This window comes from Colletes gigas, unplaced genomic scaffold (genome assembly GCF_013123115.1).
Source record: "Colletes gigas isolate AHSC1104 unplaced genomic scaffold, ASM1312311v1 Colletes_gigas_Sc00004, whole genome shotgun sequence".
NCBI classification, from domain to species: domain Eukaryota; kingdom Metazoa; phylum Arthropoda; class Insecta; order Hymenoptera; family Colletidae; genus Colletes; species Colletes gigas.
The window spans coordinates 5,191,348-5,209,521 of record NW_025106633.1 but is presented as its reverse complement, the minus strand read 5'-3'; the positions used below and the strand labels follow the sequence as shown (position 1 = coordinate 5,209,521).

General features: G+C 46.9%; 1 protein-coding gene across 4 annotated transcripts in view; it reads left to right on the top strand.

The window, feature by feature from the left end:
• LOC122405256 (mushroom body large-type Kenyon cell-specific protein 1) overlaps window positions 1-18,174 on the top strand; it is an 89,165-nt gene that overhangs the window by 26,335 nt on the left and 44,656 nt on the right. The window contains exon 1 of one of the 4 annotated variants that reach the window (XM_043409853.1): window positions 16,281-17,210. The exons of the other annotated variants lie outside the window; for them this stretch is intronic. The gene's annotated coding sequence lies outside the window, so the exon portion shown is untranslated. Of the gene's footprint in view, window positions 1-16,280; window positions 17,211-18,174 lie in introns of those variants that run through there. 4 annotated transcript variants of the gene reach the window in all.

Sequence of the window (18,174 nt, the reverse complement as noted above, 5' to 3'; positions counted from 1 at the left end):
ACATGGAACGGTATGAATCGTGTGGAGCATCTTTAAATTTCGAAATGAACGTATTTACATTGAAATGTATCTTCGACGGCATCAAAATCCCATAATTCCGCGCGGGCGCCGAGGGCTCGGAAACTTTTCACCGCGGCGTACGAACTCGTAACGATTCTAAAATGATTGACGGGGCCATCCGAAAACAACTCGCGGGCCATTTCTGGCCCGCAGGGCCATATGTTCCCCATTATCGCTGGATAGCCTTTTTCCCCCCGTCGTCGATAAATTGAACGTTTTTTTCCAAACGCGTGCCAGTTTTTCACGAAAAAACCCATTATTCGTACATCGCGAACCGGGGGAAACGCGAGTCGAACATGGCCAAAAATCAATATCGAGCGTATTGTAGCGCAAATAGATAGGAGGTTTACGGTTTGCGCGTATAACGTCTACCTTTACACCGAGGTCGTTTGGAAATCCCTCGAGTCACCGGGCACTAATTTTGAGTCTCTCGTAGTTCACGGCGAAGTTACGATCGCCCCGGCGTAGCATCTTGTTTTAGAAAGCAGAAATTTGCCTTATTTAGTAGGTTAAACTAGAAAATTCGGTTTGACCTCGATTTAGAACGACAGGCATAGCGTGTCAAAGTCCTTAAGTAACGGCGAGAGGTTTCCATCGAGCCTTCAGTCCGACTTCCCCCACCTTTCAGGCCGCGTTCGAAAATGCCGAGAAAAATTTTCGCCAACTCGTTAACGACGTACAACGTGGAAGAAACGAACGGCACCGTCCACGATGGACGAAACGAGTCTACGGGCGCGTTCTACGTTCTTCCAGCCATCTATTTTCATTCGACGGTCGATACAATCTTTCGTCGCAACGGTATTACACGGTAATATGCCGCTTAACAGGACACTCGTTTCTTACAATTCGATAGTTTCAAGCCTATAGAATACGGCGCTATTTGATCTTTGCGATATTCGACAAATTGTGAAAGTTACGAAGGTTCAACGAATATGGCTCGTAAAGAGAGCAGGTATAACCAGCACGGTTTTAGCGGATGCCATTTAAACTTCAAACTCGTTTTTCTCCGGACTACATTTTTCAGAATATTGGATAATTCGACCACTGTGTCTAATAGCTCGACTTTGTCTTTGAAGCAAACGTTTTATCGATCCGGATAATACTTTGATTTTCTTTTTTTTTTATGTTGGAGCAAATGCAAGATATATTTAATACTTTCAACCAATTTTCTCGAGAAAAGGAAACTAATATCGGAAGCTGGCAGCGATTCGAATGGAGGGAATTAGTTTTATCGGCGCGTTGTTCGACGATATAAGTAAACAGCGATAAAGCGACGCGAAAATAATTATGTATCGCAAACCGATGATTCGGTTCGAAGTTGATCGATAACGACACGTGTCCGTTTCAACGAAAATAGCAAACGAAACAACATCGGGGAGGATCGACGCGTCGTTTCAGGCTTTCCGCGTTACGAATATAGATATTAAATGCAGCAGAATGTTACAGGTCGCGTAAATTCCCGAAGTCAGCGTTTTTATGTAAAATAAACACCGGTGTGGCCCGTTTGAAATAACGATAATTAAATTTAAACGAATCGTAATGGACCTTTTTCATTTTAATGTTTCGTGAAAACGAAATGTACGCCTGAAGAGCCCTTTCGAATATTTGCATCCAGTGAAATTCCATGGAACAATACGCGGTCGTGAAAATGCACGTGAAAAATTAACACAACCAATTTGCCGCGCGCCACAGTTAATTCTGTTACGTTTCGTCACATAAATTCGCCGGAAAACCACGATACTACCGGGCATTTAATTCCAACAATGGAATCGCGATATCCTGTAAAACGTGCAAGTATTACCCGATACCATCGTAATTTCCAGAAATCGTTTATAATTTTTCGTTCCCGGTGAAACGAGTAAAAAAAAAAAAAAATAACAACGCGAAAAAAAAGATGGGAAAAAGTATCGAGCGCAAAAAAAAAAGAGAGAGAGAGGAAAAAGAGTAGTCTGGTAAAAAAAAGTGAATTCACGTACACGCGGAACAAACAATTCTTTTAGTGCGCGGGCGGCGACTACTAGAAAAATGGGAAAAATATTTTATTCCAAAAAACGTTGTAGAGGTAAAGAGGCACGCGCATGACCGCGCGGATCGTTTGCACCTTTGCAAAAACTCCGGTTGGATGCGGTGTAAAAAAGAGGGCAAACGAAGTATGTCCGTTACATTTAAGCGCAAACCTTTAGTTTCTAAGCCCGGCGAGCAACAGGTTGCGCCATTGTGACAACTTGAAAACTCCGCTTCCGCGAATATTTTCAAAATTCCTTTTTTTTCCACCCCCCCACCCTCGTCTCTCCGGTCAGCCTTTACGCGGCTCCGCGCACAATTATTCCTCATTGTTCCATCGAGTCGCGAATTCTTGCACTTCCCCGGCCGTACTTGAGACGCTGTCGAAAGAATTCCAATTGCGCAAAAGCTTTTCAATTGGAAAGAACGGTCGGAACGGCTCGCGCACGCGCACCTTTCCCTGTCTATACACGCTACTCAAGGACTTTAATGATTATTACTTACGCCTCGCCTGTCGACTACAGCCAGAAACCGAATCCCTTTGTTGCTCGCGGGAAACCCTGTGTTTTCCGACTCGATACCCCCCGCGCGGACTACGCTGCCGGCCGGCAATCGACCAAAACCCCTACCCACCGGCCAAAAAGAAAACCAACTCGCGCGTTTACCCGGTTATCCTAATGCCCGCTGTCCGTTGGAAACTTTTCCTCTTAAGAGTCCTTATCAACACTCTAACGCAACGATCAACTACCTTGCAACCCACCGATTCTTCGCTCCGGGCTCGACCCACCGTTTCCCACGATTCTTGATTCTTAAAAAAGAAACACCGGCGAGACTCTGGTTCGCTCCGACGATCGTAACGCGTTGATCCTCCATTTTTATAAGAGATGTCTCAAAAAGGAAAATCAGCGTCTGCGAATATTAAGGGAATAATAAAAATTCTAGATTGAGAAATTAAAATTTCATGAGATCGCTAAGGCCTGTATGGCTCGTTGAGTTTTCAATTTCCATTGCAAGGAAGGGTTGCTTCTCCAATGGACAGAGTATAGAAAGTAAGGGTTCTTTCACACGAACGGCGAAGTAACTTCCAGCACAAGGACTGTTCTCGCGAGAGGGGTCTTATTGTCGACATTTCGAGAGTAAAACCCCTTAAGATACAGTACCGTTGCTACCATGAGGCCAACTAGCCAGTCTTCCGAGGTCGTAAGGACCTCCGAGGGGCACAGTTTCATACAAATTAACCCTCGTGTGGGTAACGGAGTATCAAGATACCCATTTCTATATTTCTAGAGCTGCAATCCCATTTGTAAACTCATAGCTGAATGATATCGTGGTTTTCCAACGACCAGCGTTATTACATAGAAAAGGAGCTGGCTCGTTTGACGTAAAAGAAAAATGGAGAAATAAAGAGGAGTTTGATCGGTGCAGTCGGCGCGTCCGATACGGCCGGCGCTAAGCGAGCTTGATGCAAATTCCGCTCGCGTAAAATAAACCAGTCCGCGTAATCACGAATCGTTAAACATGGTCGAAAGTCGTAAATAGCTTGGTAAAACGGACTCGACGAAACAGAGCGAGCGAGGAAATAACGAGCGACGAGTCGGCGCGTAAAATGGGCCCACGAGTGTCTCTCGTCGAGGAGTAGAGAAAGGCTGCAGCGCGTGCGCGTAGGGTGCGCGAGCGGCGTCGCGGCGCTGGTTAGCGCTACCGGGACCGGCTCGCTCGCACACGTGGCGCGGCGTTTAACTGCGGTGACATTCAAAATGCTTGGCCTGGAGGCAGAGCCCCGGACACGCCGAGCACAGGACACGCACAGCCGGGGAAGAAGGGTGCACGGACGCGGAGGGGCCATCCAACGTTTGCTTTACGCGTTAGCAAAATGGCCGGCAGATTTAGACGTTACGCAACGAGTCGCGTGTGCCCGAACGACGACGGCCCGGCAACTGGGTCCCAAGCTGTTTCGCCGCCACCGAGCAGCGGAGGGAGGGATCCGCTCGATCGCGATCCTCCGACGGTTTTATAATCGAGAAACGAAAAGTTGCAACCGCCGCGCGACGCATTTGGATCAACGAGTCGACGCGAGGGTCAGCATATTACGGTGTTACGTAATGGATTCACGTGTCGAAGACGATACCAAGCATATTTCTTATCGTTCGTCGAAGAAGCGGAGCCCCGTATCCTTTGTTTCCCGTACGCTCTTTGGAAAGCCTCGTTATCTATTTGTCGTCACGACGGAGTAAAAAAATCCCTTTTACGGCGGGGAGGGAGGAGTGGAAACAGACGAAAATGTAGATACGCGCGTCGGAATATGTAAATAAAAAGATACGCATGCATATGGATGCACGGGTATGAGCAATTAACAGAAAAAAGAGAAAAGTAGGGGGGAAAAGAAGTAAAACGAAGCTGGCCGTGATTTGCAAGTAAATGTACGCGTTGTTTGGCGACAGCCAAAGAGACCGCACGCTCGAGGAACGATAAGACGAGCTCGAAAAATTTAGTCGGCCGTAATGCTGATATTTTCTAACAAGATTCGATCCTACGACCGAAACTCAGAGGGCGCGGAGGTTCGAAGATGATCGATTCGAACGAGTCGCATCCATTTTTATAAATCGTCGATGCCGTTCGTTCGTCGATTAATTAATACAGTGGCAGAGTCGCGCGGAGACCGCGTTCGCGAGGAACGGTCGAAACGTTTATTCTTACGTTTCCTCCTTTCTGGACAAAGTCCATGAATAAATGCAGCACCGCACCGTAGACTAAAGCGGCACGATCTGTATTCCCATCTAGATGCGCATCCTGCCGTATCTAATGGCTGTTGCCTCCCATCGGTTCTCCGTCGTACTTTCTTCTCCTCTTGCGAGTTTTTAGGCGTCAAGGAGACGCGAGAAAGAAACGACAGCCGATCCAAGGCGCGGCCGGACAACCGATTTCCAAGGTACGCGCGGAACGCCGAGCATCTCTGCTCGATCCTCGCGATCCCTGGGTTTCCGGGGCTAATTGACATTTCGTACACCCGATCGGAGCCGCGAGTACGCGCGTACCGCGGATAAAAATAACCCAAAGAAGACTTTCAGTCGAGGACAACGTGTCTAGGTCGGACGCGCGAAGAGGTTACGCAAGCTTTAAATCTCCCGAGCACTTTTCCAATTCCGCTTCGGCCCCGATGCTTTTCGTACAACGGAAAACGTCCCATTGCGTATAAGATGCACCGGTCTTTCGACCGTTTCCAGTTTAGTCACCGTTGAACGCGCTACTTTCCGACGCGCTTCGAATCGTTTACTTCGATTCGCGTTAACGTTCCCGGTTGCTGTGCAAAATTGAGGAAAAGCGTCGCGGATCGAACAAAAAATTTACTACGATTCAAAGTCTGCTAAACTAATTTTTAGTAAACTGTCGCTGGCCTGTTCCATAATAATAAAATAAAAGTACGACACCGCGTCGAGCGGTGGATCGGGTACCGTGCGGTTATCCGATCGAAGCTGGCGTGCAGTTATCCAAACGTGGGTACAGAGTGCGTCGTCGACGGTAACGATGGAAAGTTTCGACATCGCGAATCGAAGAAATCGGTTGTCATCGACAACGGTACATCCGATCGGCGGTAAATAATCGAGTCCCGTCCATTTCCCAGTCGATTGTCGCTGCATGTAGTCGATTGCCCACGTGCGGTTTCTACGCTCGTGCATGAACGACGTGCCAACGCGCGATTCCGAGCCTACGCGACGGTTTCCACGCGGAGAAGTTAATCTCGAAGACGACCGTAGCCCGACCTTTACGAAGATCGTTAAGAAGACGATCAATTTTAGAAACTACCGCCGCGGAGGGAAAAAAATCAACAGTCTCGACTTTGACCGAGACGGTTTCGCGGTGCAGATCGCCCCGCGAGCCATTCTTTAGAACGGCTAATGGACCAAGACTCTGTTATTGATAATAGCGAAAATCAGGCCAATAAGCGGCCATGGTACTGATCGCGTTCGAGGATACGACGTCTACGTTCGGATTAACTCGCGCCAACGGTGCAGCGTTGGTAAACGATCGGACGGCGTTCTCGCGAGACTCGTTTCCTCTCTTTCTATACGTGGAACCGTTTCAACGGATACTCGTAAATATGATATTGAATAGTTCGTTTTAAATACGCGGTCAATTTAGCTGGTTAAGCGACTGCGGTGACCGTACCGCTCGCACGAAATGTCGCGCTTCTCTCGACGGCGAAACTAACAAACGTTCGATAAATAATTAAAGTACAAGCAACGCGCTGGATTCCGTTCGCGATGATTTTCTGTATCCCCGGGCCCGACGTGGCCGCTCGATTCACGGTTGTTCGTAGTGGTTCTTATTAAGATCTTATCATCGGTGACGTAAGTGTCGGACCGAAGTGTAGCACTGGCGAGACCCCGACGGCTGTTTCGCCAATTTTCCTTGGTTTTTGTCTTGCGTCACCGTACAGCCACGCATAACGATACCGAGCTAGATCGACGTTACGGAATTAATCGTCGCGACGTTAAATTGCACGCCGAGGCGCGTCGCCGTGAACGGGTACGCTTCCCATCGACGGTCATCTTTGAAGTTTAATCGAGAAATCGCGATCGATGGTTCTGCAATTTATTTGCGATCGCGACCGGTGGGAAGTAGCTTTTCCATTACGGATTATACGGAGCACGGTAACCGTTTCATAAGCTTCGAGTGTAACGGACGTTCGTCAGCCGTAAAGCAACGTTTACTAATTATCGTGGCTGTCATTGACACGCGTTTAATATAATAGGACGCCGAAATATCATTAAGTAAGCTCGCTACGGAGAAACGTGGCGAAGTTTCGCCGGTCGAATAAGAATGTCGAAATCTAGTACGTTGGCAACGACTTTCTAAGCCGGTTCGATAGCTCGCAAAATTTCCAGCGTACGTTCGATTGGTCGCGAGATGTGTTTCTTCTCGAAAACCTTGGAGGCTCCTCGGGCGGTCGGCGCAGAACGCGTTGGTGCCGGTGTCTATTACTTTTATTGCGCGTCGTATGCCCATCGCTAGAACTTGTTTCCGTGCGGTCTCCGTGCCGCTAAATTGGCAATGAACGTTTATGCAAATTAGCCATCGCGCGAAACGGCGACGCTGAAAACGGCGGAAAAACAGGTCGGATCGAACGAGAAGCAATTCTTTCGCTCAAGCTCGCACGCCACGGACCCAATAGCCAATAATCGAAGGTTTATTATCGTTCTGGAACCGAGCAAGAGTAATGTGTAGTGTTATTTGCGCCGCGCGGATAGGCGATCGGCCGCGAAACGGGGGATTTTAGAACGGGACGAGCTTGATTTGTGGCGCCACGCAAATCGGAAAAATCCTGGCCAAAACGCGGTCGCGTCTTTTTGTTTGTTCGAAAACTGGTATCCTTGGGTTTCACGGCGATACGTTATACACGAGTACCGTGACGCAGTTTGTCGAGAGGCTTTCGTCAAATGCATATTGATCGATTGGTCAAAGGTACCTCAAGTTACATCTTTTTTTTTTATATATATATATATTACCTAACTCTTTACTAAAACTCGAACTTTTTTCTCGATCGTTTCATCGTTCGTTCGTAAGAACGTGTTTATGCAATTTAAGAATTTATACACGGAATATTAACTACGTCCGTTTGTATCAACCGTCCTTCGTACAATATCGCTAGACTGATAAAGGCAGACCGGCGGTTGCTAAGTTGCAACTATAATTCTACCTATTTTCAGTTTGATAATCGATATTCTAAGCAGGTTAGTGGAACTCTTATGGGGGTCGGAAACCTTCGATTCGATTTAAGTTAACTTCATTTCTAAATTTTCACGGTTGATCGACGGTAAGTCTTTCGAATCTTCCTCAGTCACATGTATATTTTTCATAAAATTGTCTTGCTTGGACAAGAACTAGAACTATTATTTCGATGTGTTCTTATTAGTGATTCAAATTGAAAACTCTATTTTTCTAATCATATACTAGGCAGGATATTATTTCCATACTCTTTATCTTCCGAACCTCTTATTACTTCGACCACACGCGTTTTACCATAATGCTTGTTTACCTTGTTATCAACATTAACATAGTTTTATCTTTACTTTTCAACTACTTTTTATTCGAATGGCTTTACTTTTTGAAAACACACTAAGAATTAAGGCGTAACTTATTTGCACAATAGTGGTCACCCGTATGTTTAGACTCGACCAACTAATTAAATAAATATCAGAGGAGTTGGCAGCTTTTCTAGACAAATATAGAGAGTTATAAAAGTGATAGAAAATGTTTAGCATGCTATAGCGAGATTTGAAAAATATAGCTGAATGCGCAACCATATATAAAAATATATTTTAAACTAGAAAATCCATCTTTAAGAGACATTATTCTTTCATCTCCCTAATCTGCATGTAATAGTAGTTACATGGAAACTGTAAACTCAGATGAAGATATTGACGAGTCAGAGTTAAATCCATATTTTTAATTTACGTTTAGCAACTCTCTACTTTTGTTCGCGTCTAAGGATATCGTCGACATTCGTTTAAATTATAGCGTGGAACGTATAAATATTCAGTAGTTCGTTAGCGTAAGTATTATTTTCAAGCATTCCTAGTGGCATGTTATTCAGAAATTTACGAGGAAATGTTCTATGTTCGAAGTGTCAACCACCAGTGTTCGACATGTTAATGTCCGTTTTTGTTCTTTTGCTTGATCAATGATATACAGGGTGTTCGGCCACTTCTGGGAAAAATTTTAATGGAAGATTCTAGAGGTCAAAATAAGACGAAAAATCAAGAATATAAATTTCAAATCGTTCTGGAAAAAATATTTTTGGTTGCAAGGGTCAATTACAATCAGTCTTGGTCAATACACATACCCTCGAAATCCTACGTACTTTCGAGAAAAAAATTCCTTACCGAAAATCTAATGTGAGGCTTAGAAATGGTTCCCTGAAATTTCATGCTTATCTTTAAAACGTCATAACTTCTGAACAGTAAATGCTTCATCGAGAAAGTTTTATTCTATAAATAAATCTCCGTTTTCTTCAAATATCTAGGAACTGTTCAAAAGTTCGAAAATCCCCTGAAACGGGAAATTTCGTTTCTTTTCCGGTAAGTCGCGATTAAGTACGTCGAAGGGCACGAACTCACGGAATGACCTAATATGTTTACTCCATAACCATGAAGTTATTTCCAGGAGTGGTTTTTCGCGATCGCCGGGCACGCCCGAGCGGAAAAAGCTGCAGCGACGAAACTTCGTTTCGCCAATCGCAAACGGAGCCGATTATGGGTTGCATTTCTCCAGGTCGAAGCGAGGCTGAACAGCGCCGCCCTCATATTTTCCTTCCTACGATTCCGCGCTCCGCTCGCACCGCCACATGAGCTCTACTACGTCGCAGCTGCTTTTTTATCGATTCTTTGGAGGCCTAAGCCTCCCACCTTGGTGTTGCCTCAAAATTCTGCGACCGTGCAGCGACGCAAAAACGGATTAACCTTTTTATCCGCCATTTCTCGCGCATACGATTCAATCCTCGTTTCGCCCCAAAAAGGTATAACTTCGAATCGATCGTTTTCGACCTCGATGGATCCCTTTGCTAATTCTCCGCTCGTAAATAAATTCATCTTTCGTCGTTCGGGCCTTGGCGAATATTATTTCGGTCAATTTCGCGTACGGTCGACCGTATGGCGAATCAGATTCGGTCAGTTACGTCCCATGCCGAGCATAGTTTGCAACAACTATTTCGAGTGCTACCAGAGGCGCATAGTTGCAGGAGGAAATCGAAGTTATCGTCGTAGTCGTTATCGTAGTCATATAAATAAGCGGCATACGCGGGAGATAGGGTACGAGCCAACCAACTTTATTCTAAAAATAATTCCACCCAAAAGGCGAGGCGCGTTTTCGATATCCAAACGGGTACGAAAACGCGAACCTCGACTCGCGCAACGGGGACGCTTCTGACGCCCGGAGTGGCTCTATTAATTACTTCTTCGAATCGACGGCTCGCGTTGCATTTTTCCCAGATGGCGGCTCGTGTCGATAGATATCTCGATCGTCGTCACAGTCGACGATCACGGCTCGTTCTCGTCGGTGCCGTGCGTGCACCGCGCGAGTAACGAGCTCTATTCGGATACTTGACCATTATTCCAACCCTACGTCGTTATTCAAATATCATTATTCGTACGAAAACCTATTCGTATGGCGCAATCGAATCGAATTTGCTAAATGCTTTCATGTTGGAGTACCAACGAGAGTTTGTCGCAAGTGGTCGTGTCACTAGAGCGCTCCTTGAAAATAATTGCGAATATAGAAAATGAAAATCCATAAGTTAGAATGCAAATGCTTTCTCGCTCGAATATTTAGATATTCCAATTTCACACGGAGCGTTCGAATATTGCAGAAATGTCCGAATGGCGAACTATTCGAGTAGTCCAAGTCGCGTAGTAGGAGCGTGTGTCAGCACGCGTGGGTTCGGTGTGGAGCGTGTGTGTCGCGGAGTAGCGCGAAAGATGGTGAAAAAGAGAAGGGGAGGAGGATGCATGTTTTTGCATCGCGCAGTAACGCACGCAACTGCATTTCGTTGGACGAGCCGCGACGCCGAGAACGTCCCCATTCTAGTTCGACTATCTACATCGCTATAAGTTTACGTAACCGCACGAAACCTGTCAGCTGACATTTTGGTGTTAACCAATGGCGACCATTGTCCTTCTCCTTGCGCCTCGCTCTCCTCCGTCTTTTAACTGGTCGTCTCAATTTCAAGCATTCCGGACGACCGGCCGCGAGAGAAGGCGTTCGACACTTTTTTCCAAATCGAGTACGCGACACGGGCTCGCGAACGAATTCGAATCCGCGAGGTTGTCTCTCGCGAAACGAGCGTAGGAGAAGGTTGTACGTGCAGAAGGTCGAGGAACAGGGAATCTCGAATTATCCAAGATAAGTTTCAGTTCTCTTTTCGATATCCTGTTACGCTTGTAACGAGGAGGCCGTAGAAGTGACATACTCCGGATGACGACATACTACTAGTGCGATAGATTTAAGGCGTTCCACACCGAAATATCGTTGCAAGACTATCCCCAGAAACCGTCAGTAAATCGCAAGAAAAATGACAATGGGTAAAGTAATCGTTGCAGCGAGTGAATTTTCACGAGGTGCAACTCGTGTTTGCTAGATTTAGCTGATCGATGTGTAAATAGTACGACAATAGCAGTTGAGTCAATGTTTGGAGAAAAAATTAACGCAATTATCGCGTCATAAATATCACGATACTTCTTGAAACTGTCCTCTGGACATAAAAAGCTGGATAATCACACATGTAATTCCTATTTTTTAATGATCCACTAGGTTTGATGATACCTTATCTTTATATTTTGTTTGTTTCCTCTACAATATTTCACTCAGGTGCCTATATTGTAACGAAGTATACGATAAATTGGTAAAGCTTCTTTATCTCTCATATTATTTTGCGACGAGATAAACACTGCGAGAGTATTGGCATCGAATGGAAGTGTGGTTTTCACGCGAACGGAATGGTCTTCGTAGAAAATTTTCCAACGTATGAAACTATTTTCATTTTACGTCCTTTTCCGCCGATAACACCACCACTTCCTTTACGTGCTTTAATTCGAAGAGCTGCTTCTGGGCTCTCGATTAAAACATGTAACTTTCCAGGAATACATTCTCGGACCACTAATCTCTCCAAGGAACTATGTAGTGCCTCGTTTATTAAAAATTCTTTCGTTCTATCGTCGAAGTAATTGACTGTTCGTATAGCAGAAATAAAATATAATATACCAATGATTAGTCTTACTACACCCCAGATGCTTCGTCTTCGAATTGTATATATAAATAACTTTTTACGGAGGTTGTGACAATAATGATATTTTGAAAAGTGGCTACTATTCTTTATACGTGACCCACGTGCTGCGTCTTTGTCTAAAAGACTGTAATAGTACACGACTCATACGATGAGTCATCGAGATCCAACGTGTCAAATTCGTAGATGTATAGAAGGCCACGATCGAAGGACAGAGAAGCAGAAATCAATTCCGAAAATCGAACCGCGCGAGACAGTTTTTTTACGCTCGAGAGGCTCTTAGCAACACCGGGGTTCTTCTACGTTTTCCCGTATTTTCTCACCCTCTTTCCCACGCGCGACGTATTCTTCGGTCTCTAAATGATATCACCGGTCGAGCTGTCTTCGTTCTTCAGCGGATGTCCGTTCATTGATACAGTGTTTACGAAATCGACGAAGGGAGATAGAACGGTTGGGTTATTATATTTCGCCGCGAGCGGGCTTTGTCTCCCCGGCGTGATTCAACAATAAGCTGCTTATCGTTGAGCTACTTCGCGAAAAGAACCGTGTACCAACGTGTCCGACGAACGCGTCGCGACTTCGAAAACGTCGAAACGGTAGAGAACGACCGAGGAAAATAATTGAAATAATTTTCGTATGGAAATTACGAAGGATTATTGATAAAATTCTTACGAGACGGAATGGTTTAGTAGTAATGGCTGTTCGACGAACGGAATTGTCTGTGAATTTGGTTACTTACGGGTGCAGCGTCCCCGGAACGCAACGATTTTTCCAGACGCGTTTCCGACAGATCTGTTATTTGATACGCACGATAAAATTCACCTTCGTTCAGCAGCGTGACATGTACGAACAGCGTGCCGGAGTCAACAAGTTGTTCAGCCGGACCACCCCTTCCCCCAACTAAATCCCACTTCCTATAATTAATAAACGTCATGTATCGTGGCACTGGCGAGCAATTTAGATCGTAGTCGATGCGTCGCATCAAGACCTCTCGTGCGGTCGGTTGATTTTCAAAGCGTATTTCAATTTTTGTTTCTCTCTTCGCGTTATTGATTCGCGTCACGCGCCTTTTATTTACCAGTCAATTACATTCGCCTCGATTTTATTGGCCGTCTTGCACCTGACGTTTCATCGTGCGTTTTGTCGATTTTGTGTCCAGATCGTTCCCTCTCGCACCCCGTCGCGTCGCGTCGAGTCGAGTCGCGTCGCCTCGAACGAGACACCGCGCGCCGCGGCATTATTGTATTTTTGACGCGGCGGTCCCTCACCCCCCGGTAAAAGGGAAATCCGTCGGGAAATGTTCGATCTACGGGCGAAAGAAACGTTGCCCGTAGAACAGTGCCGCGCGGCTAGCGTAGCTACGCGCTCCTATAGCCCAGCCCCGTTCCAAGGGTCAACGTCCTTTAGCCTTTGGACGAAGCGCCGGAGGAAATATTAATTTCAAGGTTTTTTGTCGAGCTACCTCTACCTCCCCGTCGGCCATCCTTCGTCGATATTGGCGGACGCGGAACGGAGGAAGAATTCGCGGCAGCCCGGTACATTAATTTGCAAAGTCGTAAACAAGACGGCTGCTGTCGATACTTTTAATAAAATGCTGGTAATTAAATTTCGCGGGGATCGGTAACGGGTTGGGAACGTAGCGAAAGGAAGGAACGACGCGCCGGGACCACGTACGGCCGCGTCGCCTCGGCTGAAAGGTAATATCGGACTCGTATTTTAGGTGGACGCCGTAGGTAGGGTGTATGTAGGTGGTTGGTCGAGAGAAGCGCCGAGGCGCGCGTAGGAATCGCAGTTTCGCAGGTGGGGTCGTAGGGGAAAGAAACAAAAAACGACCAGCGGAAAACAAAAAGGAATCCGCGTCTTTGGGCACTACTGTGTTAGTTAACCCCCACCCCGGGTTGGTCCGTTCGCGACAACTCATCCCTGCCGCCCCTACCTCGTTTCACCTTCACCCCCACCATCCCTTTCTTTCTCTTCTCATCTTCCGTGTCCTTTCTCCTCCACCTACTCCTCCTCCTCCTCCTCCTCGTCCGCCTCCTCTGCCTCCTCCACCTCTTGCTCCGACTTCCTATCTCCTCGTTTCAGAAATTTTTGAATATCCGATCAATAGGTAGCTGCTCGCAGGAAAAAACGTGTCGGGTGGGGCGGTATCGGATCGGTGGCTGCCGGTGGAACTTCGCCACCCCTATCCTCGTGATTCGTCGCGCTCTTCGGAGACGAGACTTGGCCGTTTTTCCTCCGGGAACGTCGAGGCGATCGGTCCCTGCGATTAATTGCCAACTACGCTCGAATACCGTGTATCCCCCGTCGTGTCGCGACCAAAAGGTACGTATCCACGACCGATCAACGTTCTCCTCCGGCGATCCGTTTCCCCGTTGTACTTTATCGACGACGATACAAAGGGGGGTATAGCACTCGCGGATCTCTTTAAAAATTTCCTACCCGTTTCGCGGTATAAGCTATCTCCGCGCGACGACTCCCAGTCTGCCGTAACGTTCGAACGGCTCATGAAACTATTATTTTTCAAAAGTTCTTGCCCGGGATCGTCGGGGGCGACGTATCTCCGATGACACGCGAATATGCAAGCAACCATCTGCCACACTTCCATGCTTTAGCTCTAGTTATTCTTATGCCTGAGCCGGGGGCAATAATTCAAACGGCAAGACGGGAGAATTCGTGGCTATAATCAAGTCGAATCCTTACATCGGGTTCCATGCACGCTTAAAAGTATCGCGACTCGACGGTTGCACGAGAAATCGAGTGTGTATATCCCCGTCGTGTTTCCCAGCGCTGTGCTGCAGAAGTAATCGATACGTAATGCTTTTCACCTTTGCGCCACAAATGTATTAGGTTGGCGCGACGAGCTACGAATTTCTGCGATCCGATAACGCGGCCCAAACGCACTGCGACTACGACCAGAGGAATCCAACCCTCCGATCGGGCTCGTTTTTCCGTCTCTGTCACAGGCTCGCGTTTGGGAATAAATGTTGTGTTTATTTTCATGTTAATCGAAATCAAGCAAACAAATTCTAATAATTTATAACGCGAATTCCACCAACTCGGTGTACGAACAAGTGAAAAATTTGAATTTCTGTTAAATATCTGGGGAGCACGGCGGGTGTCGATAAGGCGAGGAGAATCGCAAAGTTTGGCGAGCAAAGTTGGGGACTGGAACGATTGCTCGGGTCTTGAGCGCGAACGAGCGTGGTCCTGCACGCGATAACGATTTCTCGAGCGTTGAAAAACAGTCGCGCGCATTAAGGGACCGGTAGAGGGTGGTAGGGGTGTGGGTGGCGGGGGGGTTGGGGCACGGGCACTTTGAAAGTTTCAACGCCGTCGTCGCGGAAGCCACGCATTTTCATTTACCAAAAACGCGAAGTATAATAAGGAGGGGAAGATAAAAGTAAGCGTCAAAGCGGTAGAAGCGAGCGAGCGAGAGCGAGCGGAGAGAACCCTCCCTCGAGGGGTCTTCCCGGAAAACGAAGCCACGAAACACGAACACGAGTCGCGGTGCAACGGTGCGGGTGCAACGACTGCAGCGGCTGCAACGATGTCGAACGCGCGCTTTTCATACCACCAGCCACCCAGTCATCGTCTTTACGCTAGGGTTCCAGGGGCAGAGGACGGAGGGGTTAGGGGGAGGCAAATGGGGAGGAGGGGGGGTGGGCCATGTTTCGAAGCGTTTTATAATTGAGACCGCGCCGGAACGGAACGGAACGGAATGGAACGAAACGAAAGGGGGGAGGCCACGGTCTCGCCGGAGGACGGGGGATCGATAGCATTTTTTTTCGGGGTAGGAACCCAGACATACGTGGCGAAGGTGGCCGAGGAGAAGGGGCTCGAACCGTGTGACACATCCACCACGCAGGGACTGATATACCGAGCCGCGCCGCGCCGCGCCGCGTCGCGAGCACATACGAGGGAACAGCAGGCTGCACGAGAGGAGAGAGTGGGAGAGAGCAAGCCTGGAGGGTCGCTCCGGCAAGCTTGCTTTTCGACAAAGAGGCGACGACGCTTTTTTATAATTGCGTTTTTAATTTGACGGATTCTTTGATGCGTTTCGTCGTACACTCGAGCGTGCGCGGAAGAGAGAACGAGAGTGGGAGAAAGACAGCCCGGGAAGGAGACGAGAAACGGGGGAGCGAAAGAAGGAAAAAGGAGGGAAAGAACGTTACGCGTACGGAAGTGTTGGCATATGTGTACCGAGGGAGAAACCGAGAGAAAGAAGGAAAGCATCGGGGAAAGTGGAAAAGGACCAGACGGAGATCGCGACGAGGACCGAGGAGAGGAGAGGAGAGGGATACGACGACGGCGACCACGAGAGTTTTTTTCTGGCCCAGCACGGAGCCCTCTTTTCCTCTAACCACTCTTCGCAATCCGTGCAACGCACACATCTTCGTCTTCGTCGCACCATCGTTCCCGGCGAGAAACCGAGTTTTCCGTGCATGCTCGCTACCTACGCGCCTACTTCGTTTTCCTTCCCCTTTTCCTCCGTTCTATCCAACCCCCGGCGAGCTCTCTTTCTCTCCAGCCGTCTCTCGCCCGTTCCCGTCGAAGGGCCGGCCGACTAAATTAATTTCAATCGTGTTCGCCGGAGGCATTTCCGTCAGGCTAGATTTCCGCCATCCCGACGATTTTTCGCTCTGTTCCAGCGAGTGTAACGTCTCCCGACTTCTTTCCCCGGGATTATTGGCCGCATCAAAAGGAACGAAGATCGAGCGACGTTGCCTTACAGCCTGGGGTTGATAAAACGCACACCCCGACACACCGCTGTGTCTCCCCAACTCCTCGTCCGGCGAAAAAGACCGCACGAGCCCCACAGACTTTTCACCGTTCGCTAAATCTCACGCACGAATCGCCAACAAAAATCACAAACTACCCTATTTTCAACGATTAAACGTAAATTGGCTCGCGAACTCTGCTCTATGGGCCAATCTATCTTGCACGAGTTTTGGGAATTTTCTTCTCGAGAAACCGTGTACATCGATATTGAAATCATACCCAGCGGTGTATTTAGCAATCTTTTAGTCGTGTTTGCTCGTATACGAACGTGGATACAAAAACTTTTACATCGCCATAGTAATCGAATCGATGATTAGATATTCAAAGTCCCTGAAATTTAAAAAAAATTTAATGCTCCATTTTGGGTAATTCCTCGAATTTTGTGCGGCGCGTCTCCCCGATAATTAGAGCAATTTGTTACGTAAGAAATTTACATATGACGCGTTCGCGATATTGCCCTCAAAGAGAAAGGGACCAATTTGTTTCCCAATTATGCCAGGCCAAACATTTATGCTCCACTTAACTTGAAAGTGCGCACGAGGAATGGCACGAGGATTTTCAAGTGGCCAGTTAAGCCATGACACTGGTAATGATTATGAATACAAATGCAACGAAAACTAATCTACAGTGTAGTCAAGTGCACGCGCACTCGATGAATCTTCAACATCGATTTATTCGCGAACGAAGTTACCCCGCGAAAATATGTCACTCTACATTTACGACATAGTTTTTCTCCAAGATTCTCCCCTTTCCGGGTTGCACCATCCGTTCGGAGACACTATATATAATCGGATAATGGTGGATCGTGGGAGAATTTTCCTCCGTCGGCCTTGGCACGCTGCCGAAAACCAGTAGTTTTCAACTACGCCCGACGTCTCATTCAAACTTGCACTACACTGTCAATTTTAACTCGAATAAAATATTTTTCACGCACGCAATATCGGTCCGTGCGATTTTCATTCTACATCGAATATAGTTCGAAACATTTATCCATGGAGTATACGTTATACGTTTACGTTCTATAGCTTTTGTTTCCTTCTTTTGGATTATTAAATAAATATTTGGATTATAAAGTAGCTGCTGGGTTATTTGTGTCGTCTACGAAGAAAGTTACGTTGCTGACAAAGCAGCACAGAAACGATTCTTACGATTTGAATAGGGCAATTTTGGCACAAACTATGAGTCGCGTTCTAGCTTGGAGCTGCATTTCTCCGCCATTTAAAAACAATAGGAATGGCGTAGTAACAATCGAGGAACCGTATAATAAAAAGAATAGATATTTTGTAAGATCCTTAATTCTGTCGAGCGATAAGAAAATTGACGCGGAATCGTAATCGATACAGTCAAGGAGGGTAATGCGATCAGAGTTTGCAGTACCGCGATACGGATTTAGACCTAAATTCGGTATATAGCGACGCGTTGACCTCATTCGAGGATGTTTAAGGATTAAGCGAGCAAACAAAGCGAATCGGGCAGGCTCATCCGATGACGTATGGAAGTGGCAGAAAATTAGATCGCCATAGCTCATTAACGTTCGCCGGGTCGTGAAA